Genomic DNA, 15,067 nt, shown 5'->3' on the forward strand with positions numbered 1-15,067 from the left:
CTGCTCTGCTGCATTTAAGACCTCCTTCCTAAGACTCAGGACTCACACGCTCTAGAAAACATAAAGGGTTTGGCTTTGAGCAATTTCAGTAAAACATGGAAGGGAAGAAGCTAGATGAGCAAAGGCGGGAGGAAACACATTCAGGAGAGACTGCTCTTAAGAAAGGCAAATAGAGTATGTTAAAGCCTTGAGTGCCCGTGGACAAATGGCTTGAAAAATTGACTCCATTTTTCCCCCCAAGTGTCTCTTTGCAGGTCTGCTACAGTTCGAGGTCACTTGAGTCCAAAGCTTCATACCCTCAAACCATGAACACCCTCAGCAAACCGCAGCGCGGGGCCTGGGAGAAACACAACCCACTTGAATGAAGAAATCTGAAAAAAAATAATATGTATACTGCACCACAATTACAGGTAGAGAAGGTATTTGAGGCGGTTAGTAAACATGCCAAATAATAAATAGAGCCATTCAGTCAGCAAACGGCTGCATGATTATAAATAGGAAAATCTACCCCAGCCCAAAGCCAGCTGAGACCCAACAACATACACTTATTAAGGAGTGATTTTTTTGTGTGTGTACATTTTTTGGAGGGAGGCTGAAAATATTTTGCCCGCTCTTTATTTTAGGAAGGTGAAACGTCCCTGGTGGATTTCAAAAGCTAAACTCTCGGGTATGCATTCTCCATGCCAAGACACTGAGTCACGAAGAGATGGGAGGAAGCTGTTTCAAATCCAGACAGGGGATAAAACAGCTGTAATTGAGTAGCCAGCTCAGCTCAGTCTGCTAATAACCGCACAGCCCCGTCCCTGCCCTCAGCCGTACAAGCCGGGAGCTTTGCTCGCTGCCACTTTCACATGCTCTTTGGTTATTGCTTGGGGTCAAACTTGTCCACACCTATTCCGTTCTGAATGACTGCTTGTGTCCCGGCCAAACCCGGGTTCAGGGAGCGTGCTTGCAGGCTGGAGAGCCCTTCTCCTTCCTCCCTTGTCCCCGCTGGGAGCTGACAGCCTCTAGGCACGTCTGCTGGACCCTTGGGCTTGCAGGGACACTTTGCTGCTCTGCAAGCTTCAATTTAATGTATTTGTCCACCCGTAAGTTTCTGGCACAGCGTGTTGTAGCAGTGGGGGACATATCTTCCAGCGTGGTCCAACCTTTTTGTTTGGTGTGTGTGGGGTGGCTTATGCCTGTGGTGGGGTTGCAGAATGAAGGGACTTTGCGATCCGTAGGGATGCCAGGGTGGTACACAGCACTCGTGGGGTTCAGCTACTGGGGGATCCCAGGCTGTTTGCCTCCGGCTGCTGGTATTTACCCCACGGTGGTGGAGCAGGGACAACAGAAAAGGCATTCTGCCTGCTTCTCTGCTGGTGCAGCTCCTTGCCTGACCCGTTTCATGGCCGCTGATACCAGCCAGAGCATGAGCTGCAGGCACTTTCCTCCTTCTGCCTCGGCTCCGGAGCAGACCCCCAGCCAAGGGGTGGGATGGGTGGCCTGGGACAGGACCCTTGTTACCCCCAGCAGATAACTCTGATGTGTCTCACCAGTCGGACCGTTGGTTGAAAGTGCAAGTCACGTTTAGGAGAATAATCTTCATGGCCCAGTTCAGAAGCTGAGCTGAATTTCCCTGTTCCAAGTGCCCTGCCAAGAGGACTTCAAGCTCTCTCCCTCCTGGGAGGCAGAGAGAGTATCAATGAGGTAGGGATAGGTCAGGGCAGGGGGCAGTGCAAGAGATAGATGGAGATGAAAGGAGGAGGATGACAAAGTGTTAAGGGACAGTGAGGAAAGGAGGTGGGAGCACAGACAGAGAGAGGAGGAGAGCCGGGAAGGGAGAAGTAGGGATGCAGGAAGGGGTTCTCATTTCCAAGAGAAGATGAGGCAGGGAAGGAGCAATGGAAAATCAAAGGAGAGATGAAGAAGAAGAGGAAATGACCAAGGAAGGATAAATCCACAGCAGTGGTTAGCTTGGGGGGCGGGGAATTGTTTGCTCCTGCCCCTGCTTTGGCAGCCCTTGGCTCTGGCTGTGCGGAGGGAGTGTTGCCAGGTACCGCTCTGCGGGGCTTTGAGTCACAGCCGATACCAGCATCTCTCACCACCCGCCTGGGGAGGACATCCTGGGCTGCAGCCAGGCCCCGGGAAGTGCTGGAAGCAAAATTGTCCACAGCCAGTCTCACTGCCCTCTGCCCAGCCGGTGGGCTTGGGCTTTGCAAGGACAAGGAGCTGCTTTGAGAACAGTCTGACTCAGGAATCCCGGGTTTTTTGTTTTTTTTTTTTTCTCCCCCCTCTTTGTTTTGCTGTTCTCTCCCCCCTCCTCCTTTCTCTTTGTCTGCTAATGCACAGCAGATGGGAGGAAATGCCATTTTAAATGCCACAGCATCCTGATGAAACGCGATGGGTTATGGCAATCTCAGATGAATCATGGCATTGTTTTGTGTACATGGCCTCGCTGCGGCTTGGCCTCGCTTGGGCAGCTTTCTGCTTACAATTCTGCAAATACACTTAAGGTCATTTAGGTGTCCACACCCGCCTGGTGGCAGGTGCCCTCCAGGACCTGGGTGTTCAAGTCACATTAATTAATTAGCCAACCACATTTGTGCAGGTAAAACTGAGCCCCCTGTGCTTTACCAGTGGCAAAACCGGCAGCAAACTTTGAAACATCTGGTCCGCACTGCCCTTGGGGACGTAGGGGTTATAAATTACACTCGATTCCCATGTTATGTTTATAGGATTTCCGCACAAGGTGCAAGAACAGAATCGAGAGAACCCGACCCAGTGCAGCATAACCCTCCCTGCCACCTCCAGCTTAGCCCTTGGCCCCTCTGGAGAGCAGGGCTGTGTCCCCACGCCTGCCTCTTCCTCGGCCCCATGGCTGGGATGGATCCACGGAGCCAAGGCTGAGGTTTCTGTGATGTGGCCACTTGCTGCTGGGGCTTTGCTTGGGGTGCTTGGATCATTTCATGTAAGCTATCAGGCAGGCATTGAATAATATTGACTCAGTTCCTGGCAGCCTGCTGCCAGATGAGAAGGAGCAGCTCAGAAGTGGGGAAAAAAAAAAAGAAAAAAAAAGAAAATATACATACACACGTCCCAGTACCTCCATCACTGAAACTTGTAGCGACCCAGCCCTGTTAGTTTCAAACTAATTAATTGTAGGAAAAGAGTCACCTCTAAGCCTGCACAGTTTATAAAGCAGTCTTTTAATTTCGGTAGCTGAAGGAACAGATTTGAGAACTCCAACAAGCAGAAGACGTGACATTAAAATTTGGTTGCAATATGCTTAATTTTAACAATCTAGATTGGAACTGTGTCTCTGGCTGTGTCTAACTGCTTGTGTGTCTACTGGCGTGGCAGTTATTCAGCGCTGGCACTGAAGAGCTAGTAGCGTTAAGCCATTTAATTTCTCTTTTTTTTTTTTTTTTTTTTTTTTTTTTTTGGTAGTAGATCTAATATACGTCGATGCAGCGAGCAGAAGGGCTGTTATTATTAATCAGCCCCCATCCCGGCCCTGCTTTCCCTCAGGCTCTTGCTCTCGTTTGTAAGCGTATCCCCGTTAAAAGGCCTGGCAGCCTCACGGCGCAGCGCGGCCAACACCAACAGCCACAACAGCTCCGCTGTGTTTGTCCAGATTTCAGCAGCTCTACCTGGGAGGAGAGCGGAAGGGGGCTGTGTGTTTGCCTCCACGAAGCCAGAGGTTCAGGTTATTATTTTTCTCCCGGCGGGCATCCTTTGCTGCTTTAACTTGAGTCAAAAGCCGTGCAGCAGGAAAAGGAGGGGAAGGAGGGAGTGGGAAGAGGCTGGGGCTGCTCGTGCTGTGGACCTGCACCGTGGCTTGTGCCTCTCCAGCATCCTGAGCTTTCTCAGCTCAATTCTGACCAGAGCAAAACTTTTGCTCCTGATTAAAGGGCCCAATATGAGCCTGAAAGAGGAGGAACAACCCCTTGTTTTTCAGCAGGGAGCTGCCCCGCTAGCGTGGCTCTGTCCTATAACTTCACCCTGGGACAGTCGGCTCCTGCTTGTGCTCCCACCAGACCTGGAGCATTTGCCTCTCAGCCTGGGGGTCTCTGCCCCACAGTCCCTGACCATAACCACCACCCACAGCCAGCTGGCTTGCTCCGAAATCCCCCCATGTGGCCGGGAGGCTGGGAAAGAGAGGAAAGCTTGCTGGGATGGGATGGCTGGGCAGAATGGGTCACCCAGGGGAGGGTACACCACGAGGAGCATCACTGTGTTGCAGTGTCCCCCACTGTCCTCCCCTGCCAGCACTGTCCTGCCACTGAACACAGCTGTGTGCTGGCAGTGGAGATGCAACAATCTGAAAACAGGGAATAAAAGGGAAAGAAATAGGTAAGAATTCAGCCCTTCCTTTCTGAGGGTTTCTGCTTTGTACATTAGTGTCCCTTCCTGGTCCCCCTCGCGCCTGACCGTGGCTGCTGGGCACGAGGAGAGCTCCATTAATGGGCTCTTGATGTGTGTTTATTTCGTTTAGCACATCCTGAGTGCCGTGGTGAGAGCTTTAGAGACGTTCGTTATGGTGATTGCTTTCCCTTGCTTATGAAGATGGAAAAAGCCACAGCGGTTAAGGGAGGGGAGTGGACAGATGCCAGATGCATTAGTGCTCTGGGCAGTCATGGAGGGCCCATTCCTGAGGTGCTTCGCCTCAGAAGGAGGAAGGTTGTGAAGAGTGTGGCTTCCCCATGACCTGCACCCCTTGTCCAAGCAGCTGTAGGTTGAGGGTAGACCCCACAAGGAATAGGAGACCCTGCAAGGGTCTGCCCTCATTTGGCAGGTCTGAAGGCAGGGGACACTTGCACGAGCACATCCATTATGAGCCTTGCCTCGTGCCGTGATGGTGCCAGCCCTTTCTGATGCTCGTGGCATGAGGAGCCAAGGCTAGGGGGATGGTCCTGCTTACAGCATCCTCATCCTCCACACACGTGAGTGCTGAGCCAGCCTTGCACCATTATCTGACCACTCTGGCTGCTCCCTGCCAGGCATGGCAGTGGGCAGGATGGAAAGCTTGTGCTCCTGATACCCTCCTGGTCTTCTTGGAGGGACTGTAGAGCTCTCTGCCTCTGCTTGGTTGGGATGCAGCCCCACAGTGGCCTCAGCCACATTCTTCAGATTAATGTGACTTCCATGTACCAGAAAAGCTCAAGTTTCACCCAGGAGCAACATGTACACACGTCTTGAGTAGAAATAACATGGGAGAGGACCAGCCCTGGACCTGCCCTGATGTGGATAGCAGAGGTGGGCTTCCGCAGCAATGTCGGTTCCTGTCCTCCTTGCCCTCCCTGCCTTGCCAAGGGGACAGCACGGCCAGAGATGCCCTTGCATCTGCGAATGACAACAATACACAGGAATTGCAAACAGATTCTTGCCTTATCTTGCTCGAGGGTTATTGCAGTAAAGGGATTTATGTTGGCTTTTCTGCCAAAAAATGTAAGCAGAGATTCCACCAAAGCACATATATATATGTTTCTCTTGGAAACAGAAAAAACCCATTATCCAAAAAAGCCCTGCACTGTTATTAATCTCTGGGGTTTTATCCAAGTTGTATTAGGAATCTGGACATATTTGAAATGGCTTTCAGATAAAGCTGAATGAATCTCCCTCTGTCTTAGAGGCTGGTGTGGCCTGATTTCCTCGCTGAGCTTTGGGTGGGTTGGGAATTGGGTAGGAGATTTCCAGCCCTCTAAACTGGGAAGGTAGGAGTGCCTTAAAGCAACCCAGTCTGAATGACTCGCAGACGTTTTCTGTGGCTTGCCTGGAGCGTGGGGTGAGCAGGGGCGTCCTGATCGATGGAAGCTCTTCCTTGGCTGGTATTGAACCAGATGGGCAAGAAATTGCTATTGAGATGCGTGACTCATAGGGCAGGAGAGCCGGGAGAGCCAATCCTCCGGGGGTGAGCAATGTCCCCAAGCTCCCGGGGACAAAGGGCCAAAGCAGGGATGCTGGGGCAAAGAGCAGGCTGAAGGCACTCCCCTGCCTTCCCTGGAGTAGGGGTCTTGGATGTGGCCACCTCAAAGCCACAGCAAGCTTGCCAGCCCTTGTAAGCCACAAGAGGGTGACAAAGTCCCATCCTGCGCTGCGGTGGCCCTGGACAAACCCAGAGATGTCCCCTGCTAGCAGAGGACAGCAGTCCCCCTTGGAAACTAAGCCAGGCTGGGCAACCAGAGGTTCTTGGAAAGTCCTTGCTGAAATCCTAGATGGGAGAGAGCACTGGCTGGAAATGGGATCCTGGTACTGAAGAGCTGGGGACTTTTTTTTTTTTTCTGCCTGGCTTTCGTTAGCGTTGGTGCTGGCATCAGCAAACCATTCCTGTTGCCAAAGGAGGGGGGAAGTCCCCAAAATCACTGTAGCAGGCAGGGAAAGAAATCTCACCCTTGCTCCCCGTTGGTGGTCTAATGTGAAACCCACGTTTTACAGTAATTTTGGAAAAATGGAGAGCTGCTCCATAACTGTCCTACGTGCTCACTGGAAAGCTGCGCGGCCAGCCAGCCCTGCACCTCCTGGTGCTTCAAAGATGCCAGGGCTTGGGGACACGGGTTGGTGAAGGAGCCCCCCAAAGTCAGACAAGCCTGGGATGGAGGCAGCTCAGTGCCACTGCCAAGGATGCTCCAGGAGCATCTGCACCACTTGGGATGCAGGAAAGATGCTCCTGCTCTGGCCATACTCTGTCTGCCCAGGATGTCCCCACAGTGCCAGCGGGTGGTGGCCCTGGGCATGTCACACCACACAGGCTGCATGCTTGGGCTGCCAGTTGTCTTTTGGCCCCAAAGGGGAATCTCTTGCAGATCCCAGCCCCTGTGGCCTTCCCTGGGGAAAAGCAGTGGTCCCTGCTGCCTCTTCCCTCTCCCTCTCACCTCCCAGGCTGCAGCATCCCTCCACGGTGCTGTGTGGGCAGGGAGCACGGGGCTTCTCGCAAGACAATCTTTGCAATTCTGCTTCTGGAAGGACAACCCGCGTTTCTGAGCAGCTGCCCGAGGCACTGTCCAAGACAGAAGATTAAAGTGCTCTGGGAGGTTTCCAAGCCGGAGTCTCATCTTCCCCCCGCTGTCCCGGGAGGCTGGGGCAGCGGGTGTGGGCTTGACAGCATCTCCGGGCCGTGAGCTCCAGCCAGCTCCCTTGTAACTTCATCTGTGGATGGGATGGGAAGAGCCTGCAGTGCACCAGACAGGAGGGTGGCTCTGCCAACCTCTGATCTTATCTGCTGATGAGAGCAGCGGTGGGGTGGGGAGCTGGCCTGGTCTCCCTGGGAAGGATGGGCTGCCTGGCCCGAGAGCCGGGCGCTGCTTTCCCACGGAGCACAGCTCCCTTTTCCCCCTCTTTTTGTTGCAGGAGCCTGTGCGTGCACCAGTACATGTATGGATATGGTATATTGGGACGTACATTTGCAAATCCCCTCGCTCCCATCTGTTTCTTGTGCTGTTGTTGAGAGAAGGATGAAGGGGAAAAAGGGGTGATTGCACCCCTGGGTGCTTTGGGGGTGTGGGGTGCTGGGTGTGATATGTAGTGTGTAGCGTGATATGAAGGAGGGTGTGTGTCCGGGTAACACGGGCTCTCTTCTCGCAGCTGCGGCTTCCTCACTGAGTTTATACTCCAAGGAGATTCTTCTATTTTCTCTTTAAATACTAGAAGTAATTAGATGCTGCTTATGAGTAATTGCTTGGACTAAACTGTCTGGTTTCATTTAAGTGGTCAGTATGAAATGCCTCAAGATTTGGTAAGAAAAAAAGTAAGAAAGACTCCTTCTCTCCCAGGCTCCCAGGAGCCGCCGTGAGGTTAAACCTCACCTTTCCTTGCCCACCTGGGGCTTGCCATGAAGACCTCTGAGGGAGGAGGGAGAAAACATCACCTCCCTCGGGAAGGGTGGTGAAGGGTGGCTGGTTATACCAAAAACAAGGGAGCCATAGGGTTCGGTGGGGGACATCTGATCCCACGCTTACCTACAGTCCCACAGCAACACGCAGAAATGTTTGCTGCCACTTCCCAAGCCAGAACCGTCAAAGCCTAAAGCCAAATGTTAACAAACAGCTTGCAACACGCTGAATTTTACAGTCCTCGGCGAAAATTGTGACAGTAAATCTGCCTCGGGCTTCAGTCATTAAGTTGCCGTCAATACCACAAAAATCCTTGCAAAATTTCGTGTTGACTTTGGCCGTGCAAATGCCGCTCCCTGTTGCAGTGTTAATGGCAAAAGAGATTTTCGGAGCCTTGGACACGGCGGCGCTGGTTTGGATGAGCCGGCGGCAGGGAGCGGATGGAGGGAACAGGCTCCGTTTGGTGCGTTCAGCACATTTTATCAGCTTATCCGATCCGTAGGCAGATGAAACAGCGCAAGTCAGGCGGGGTGAGAAGAGATTTCCCAACAGGGTAAGCAGGCATTTGGAGGCAGGAGGAGTGTGGGAACTGCCAGGGAGAGGAAGTTTTGGGACCTGGGGCTGGGGAAGGCTCTGTGCCCTCCCTGCCCGCAGAAATCCCGGGATGCAGAGCAGGACCATGCGAACCCAGCCGGGCTCTCCAGCCATGCCTGGCATCCCCCCAGACAAGCTCCATATTTGCCCCATTCCTCCCTGGATGTGAAGACATGACCTGACACATCCCAGAGATGCGATGCTGAGGAGCTGGACCAGGGCTGACCTGCGCAGCCGTTCCCAGGTTATCCTTGCAGCCCTGGGCTCCGGTCACCTAGCAACTGTGCATCGGATCGCACGGCAGCATTAAATAAATGGTGTTTGGCAGGACCTTGAACCTCACCGGGCCCCGCGTCTGCATCCCTGCAGCTGAAGCCTCGGCCCTGGCAGCTCTGCGGTTGCCAGTCTGCAGCCCATCATGTACCAACAGGACAGCTACATAAGCTGTGTTCATGCTTCTCCCTTCCCAAATCCCCCCCATCATCCTGGATTTAAGCCAGTTCTGTGGCACCCGGTGCATCAGGAGCCGCTGTCAGCCTGAGAATCAACTTCTCCTGGAGCGGAATCCCAACCCCGCTTTGACTTGGATCCTGGGGCTGATCTACGTCCCCTGCTTTCATTTAACTCTGTGTTTAGGGGAGCTGAATATGGGTTATACCTTTCCATTTATAGTTTTAGCAAAGCATGATTGGATTTTTGTTCCAGTCATTTTTTATCTTGACTAAAATGTCGGTTTTGAAGACCTATTATTAGCAATTTTGTATAGCTTCTGGATTACTGCAGATAATCATGAATCACCCTCTGCAGTATTGATATAGGTACTTTAAGCCTCCCAACAACCACCCTGTAAGTTATGCCTGCGACTGAGCCCAGAAAACCCTCGATGGTAATGGGTGGGCTTGAAATACGGGGATGGCACTCCAGATCCGGCGTCTGCAGAGCACATTTATCTACCGTGTCCCTGCGTGTGACAGGAGTCCTGGTCCACATGCCGTGGCTCAGCTCCAGCTCCCAGCACCAGCCTGGGACTTTGCTTCCAGCCCTTTCCAACCCCTTCCCCACATTTTTTCTGCCTAGTGCCCACGTTTCCTTGCAAGGTCCCCCAGCGCTGGATTTGGTTCTTTCTGTTTGGGTTTCTTCACTTGAACTGGTGGTTTTACTGGTGGATGGAGGCAGCTGCCTGTGCTGGAGTAAATACAGCTCACCCTGACCCACGGCCCCAGGAGGAGGCTGCTCCAGTCCCCTCCACTTTGAAATGAAGTTATTTCCACGTATCAGTCTCAACCTGCAACATCTAGCTGCAAATGCAACATGCTGCTCCTAAAGAATCACTCCTGGAGTTTCCCATTTGAGCAAAACACTCCAGTGTGCTCCCCAGTAAATTCAGCTGACAGAAACTGGTTTTTCTTAGTATTATTTTGCTCTGTTTCCCATTTGGGAGGGAAGAATCCAAGTTCCAAAGTTTAATCCTAGATTTCTCTGCTGAGGGAGCTCATTGCACAGCTAGGGAAGGAAGCTCTGGTAGGCCATGGACAAGACTGATGCAGCAGCATGGTCATCCTGGATATCTTTACCCCTGGTTTAGGTCCAGAAGTCAGACAGGTCTCTGGGTTTAAACAAGGACCTTCTGGTTTGACTCATCTTGGGAAGCAATAGCAGCGACAAGGCTGGCATGTAACAAACCCAGGGCAGGGGGGAGCGCGAGCGCTGAGTGTTCGAAGCTCCATCCCTTTGGATCTTGCTTTCCACCCTGATAAAATGGCTGTGGGCACCCTGGGCCTTCGAAGAAACTTCAAAGGAGGCAGCACACCCTCTCCTGTTAGCAATGAAGGCTGATGAATAATAGAGTGGACCCACCCACTCATGCTTTAATCTATCGTGTTCTATGGAAATTAAGCCTTTCTCTTACAAGAAGGCAATTTGTGCTCCTGGCATCCTCAGCGAGAAAGAGCTCTCGTCTCTCCTGCTGGATTATTGATACCTTTTGTATTAAGTAATGCAACGTCTAATTGGGCTCTTTGCCTGTTCTGCACCGCTCCCCAGCCAGCGCTCGACAGAACAGAGCCCCTTTTGAGGTGATGGGAGCTAGGGCTGCCAGCGCCTGTGCCCAGGGCTCGCCGGGGTGGGCAGGGGAGAGCCGCGGGCGCCGGGGGTCTGGCCAGCCCTTCTCCCTGCCCTCTTCCAGCTCCAGCCGCTCGATTGTGGCCAGCCTTGATGTAAAACCCTTTGAAATGCCCCTCCTTGAGCTTTCCGCCTTCCTCTCCGGCCAGGATGGAAAACAACCCTTGGTGCTGGGGAAGAAGCAGCCCCTCCACGCCAGCCCCTCGGGGTGCTAAGGAAACACATCCCGGGTAAACAATTTGCCCTAATGGGTTACAGGTGTGAGCCCGGCTGGCGCAGGCAGGTGTGTTTTCCTTGCACTGAACAGGGGTTATAAATAAGCAGGGCGCTGGGGCCATCCTGCCCTGCCCTGCTGCGAGCTCCCCCGGCGAGAAAGGGCTCCTTGTCTGGGGCAGGCGCCCGAGCCAAGCTGGGGAGAGCCGGGCTTCATCCTCCTCCTTCTCCATGCCTTGGCTCGGGACGGCGGGCAGAGCTGCGGGCAGGAGTCCTGCCCACTGGCCGTTGCATCTCCTGCCAGCCCAAACCCACCGGCTGCCTTTGAAGAGGTTGCACCTGAAAGGGGAGATGGGAGCTAAGGGCAGGCAGGAGTCAGTGGTGGCCGGTCCCCCGCCGCTGTGCTGTGGCTTGGGAGGGGAGCTGGGACACTGGTGGAATGTCAGGGGGAGGTAGAGGGGCTGGGGAGCTCCCCCATACCCAGGAGCTGGGTACTGGGGTACCAGCCTGCCATGACTGCCCCCAGGACAATAGCATCCTTCCTGGGGGCAGCGACGGTGCTTGTCTTGTGGTGAGGGGGGGACAGCCCTTGTCTGTCCCGGGTCCTCTACTGAAGGTACCCGATGTGGCTACAGGATGGAAGGACGTTCGCCAGGTGGGTGCTGGGAAGAATTGTTCTTTCTTCCCCAGCCCGGGTGGGGCTGGAGGTGATGCCAGCATCTTGCATACTTTGAGGATTGAGGAGTTTCTGTGTATCCCATGATAAATCGTGTCAGGAATGAAGGTGGGGGAGTCCAAAATCAATAGGCTGGGGAAGCCAGTGTCAGGGTCACAGGGCAGCGCTGCCAGAAACCAGCTACGCTAAATGCTTAAATCCTTCCTTCTGCCGCCTTGGGACCTTCTCTGCTTCAAAGAGAGTCCTTGGAGGCCCGGGAACCGCTGAGTCTTTTTATATATATATTTTTTTTAGCAAAAGTCAGTCCTTCTGGACGACGTGTACATGTTGGGGGCAGAGCAATGTCCACCCCAGGAGCCTGAACCATGAGAGCCTGATGGGACCGGGCACAAGCCCAGGGTGTTCTCTGGCTTGCCATCGAACGCTGCTGCACACAGGCAGGTCCCTCACCTCCAGCCTGTCCCGCGTGCGAAGCCAGGCTCGAGTCACATCCCCTGACGTCCTCCCCACATCCCGTGGGTATCCACGTTCCCAACACATCCCTGATTCACATCAACCGGGAACTCTCCGGCCAGACTGCCAGCCATCACGCGCCCCGGGGCTCTGCTGGGAAGCTGCAGCAGGAAGTGCCTTGCTTCCAAGGAAGATTTTGGGCTTGGAAGGGGGGGGGGGGGGGGGCAGGACGAGGAGGGAGAGCACCCAGGCGATGTGGAAAGCTTGCCATAAGGCATGGGAAGAAAGGAGCGGTGCCAAACCCACGGGCTCCCCTCCAGCTCTTCAAAGCAAGCCTGCCAGTCGTTAGAGAGAGAGGAGAGGAGAAGGCGGAGAGCTGCAGTTTCCCGGGAGGTGGGATAAGGCGAGGAATATTCTATCAAGGAAGGGGAGCCCATGGACTGAAGTCTCCTGAATGAAGGGGAAGGAAGAAAACAAACGCGAGCAGGAAGCAGAAGTTGTTTCACAAGAGAATTAGCGGAATCATTGAGATATATTATCAGTGACCAAAACCAGAAGAAAAATTCCTTAGCCTAAGAGACAAACCAACTCATATTTAGGGCTTTTATTTTATATTTTGCTAGTGCTGGGTGACCGGGAGAGGAGGAAGGGGAGCAGCAGTGTTTTGATCAGGAGCAGACCCTGGCCAAGCCCAACGTATGTTGTTGCAGGCTATGGTTTACATTAGAAAAGGCTCTAATATTGTGCTATGGCTTCTAAGTGTGTTTTGATGATGATGTTTATTTTCAACTGTGCAAATGGCACGAAACATGGGCAGGGTATTATAAAAGAAAAAAGAAAAAAAAAAGGCTGTTTGGCTCCAAGAACAACATCCACCAGTGCTGCCGAGCCCTTGTCAGAGGGACAGCTGATGCTCTCCTCTCTGCCCCCATAACGTGCTACCACCCCCTGTGGCTTTGGCATCCTACGTCATGGCTGCTGCTGCCACGCTCCTCGGTCCTTTAATGATGATGAGGGTTGCATAAGCAGGAACCCATGCAGATTTGCTGTTTTCTTCTCCCCTGGCTCCAGCTTCCAGAGAGAGAATTGTGGTGTGTTCAAAAACCTCCGAATTCCTCCCGAACTAAACTCCATCCCTGTAATCTGTTCGAGGTCTTGCCGCAGCGGTTGCCGCTAGAAAATTGGCTTCTACCCACAGGGTCCGTGCGGCTGGAGGCAGGGAAGTGGTGGGCTCACAGTGGGGAAAATGAGGCCCTGGAATGGGAAAATGTGATTTTGGGGGCTGGCGGGGAGGATGCAGGTCCTGGCGCTGCCTGGCAGAAGTGCTGCCTGCCTGCTGTGTGCCAGCAGGGGAGATGGTCCCGGGAGATATCCGTGGAGGATAAGACACCAGGGGAGCAAAGACCATTTGTGGCAGGGAGAAGACTGGGACAGGAGTGTGATCCATCCCCAGGCCAAAGGCATGATGGCCAGGACCTCTTGGAGGCTCTCAAAGTCAATGGAGAGGTGTTCACCTCCAGCCCCATCCCCTGCCAGACTTGGGACCGGCGATGCCTCCAGCCTCCTTCCTTCCCTGCGGAATGCCTGGCAGCCCCCTCCTCTCAGCCTTTTTCCCCCCTTCTAGACAAAATAACAAGCTCTCTCCGTTCCTGGGACTGCTCCCTTCTTTTCCAGACTTGCCTAGGCTCTTTCATCGTGCCAATAAAAAAGTAAATGCATCACACGTTGGACGGGGAGAGCGGAAACCCTTAAACATCTAAGAGGCGAGAGCGACGCGCTGTGTTTTCTCGAGGCCGGGCTGGGCTCCCCGATGCCCTGTTAGGTCAAATGTCTTGCTCTGAAGAAGGAGAGAAGGGACTTATTAAAAACCTTTCATATTTCTTATTTTTAAGGTCCCGTTTCGGCAGGCCGGAGGCCGAGGCGTGAGCGGGGCTGCCGAGGGGGAAGGGCACGGAGCCGGCAGCAGCGTGCAAACAGATTGTGCAATATTTGCCTTGCACAGAGCTCCCATTGTAAAGCCTGGGAGTTCTGCTTTCAATAATTCCCCTGCCATAATGCCCCATTGATGGTGAGAGAAAGGCAGTATTGAGGGCTGAAGGTGCTCCGGCCCCGGGAAGGGTTAAAAAATAAAGAAAAAAGGGGGGAAAAAAAAAAGAAAAAAAGATATGAAGCTTAGTTTTAAACTTTGCTGTGTGGCCCTCGTGGCAGATCGCAGCCGCTGAGAAATATGTGGAGCCTGTTTGCATAACCCCGCTTGCAGCGAGCGCTTTCAGAGCCAAAATGCAAGTGCGGCCGGAGCTGGGGGGTGGTGGGGAGAAAAAAGCAGGAAGGGCTGTGATTATTTTCATTCTTGCCCCAGGCCACATAAAATTAATTAAAAAAAAAAAAGAAAAAAAAAAAAGAAAAAAAAAAGAAGTAATATTCAAATATTTGGTTAGAGAACCAGCTGTGCAAATGTGAGGAGCTGTGCCAGCTGCAGGGACATGGAGGGACCTGGCGCCGGCGCTGGTCAGGGTTTGCTGCCTCGCAGATCGTGTCACTGGGCTAAAAAGTACCAAAATAGAGAATATTGGGCTTTGGCTGATGGCTTTACCCTGGCTGCTTCGTGATTTCTCAACGTGGGGGGCTTGGTCCCAGCTGGAAGGGGTCTTCAGGCACATGGATGTGTGGGGGTGGGGCGCGGGTGGGTGATGCTGTGGGTTGGGGAAGCTCAGTTGGGGTGCAGGTGGGTGATGCCGTGGGTTGGGGAAGCTCGGTTGGGGTGCGGGTGGGTGATGCTGTGGGTTGGGGAAGCTCGGTTGGGGTGCAGGTGGGTGATGCTCTGCCCATGGAGCCACTGCCAGCCCCGCAGCCAGCACCCAGCTCACCCAGTGGGGCTCCCCATCACCTTGGACTGGTAAAACTACGGCGGATCAGGCTGGGAGGGCGATTCAGTGTCTGTTGTCACAGCGGCTGATGTGACGGGGAGGAACGGGGCTGTCCTCGCCCGGGCAGATGCAGGACTGAAGCAGGCAGGGGCTGCCGGCTGGCTCAGCATCCACGGCCAGGCCGGCTGCCAGGGGAAACCTCCCCGTTGTGCAACGTGCCGGAGCTCTTCAAGGAAGCTCCTGGCTCTTGAGACATCTTTGAGCAAGGCTGAACGAGCGACTGCCTTGAATTAAGAGCGGTCGAGGGGGGGTGGCTGCAGGCCCTGAGTACT

This window comes from Numenius arquata, chromosome 11 (assembly GCF_964106895.1).
Source record: "Numenius arquata chromosome 11, bNumArq3.hap1.1, whole genome shotgun sequence".
In the NCBI taxonomy this organism is placed as follows: Eukaryota; Metazoa; Chordata; class Aves; order Charadriiformes; family Scolopacidae; genus Numenius; species Numenius arquata.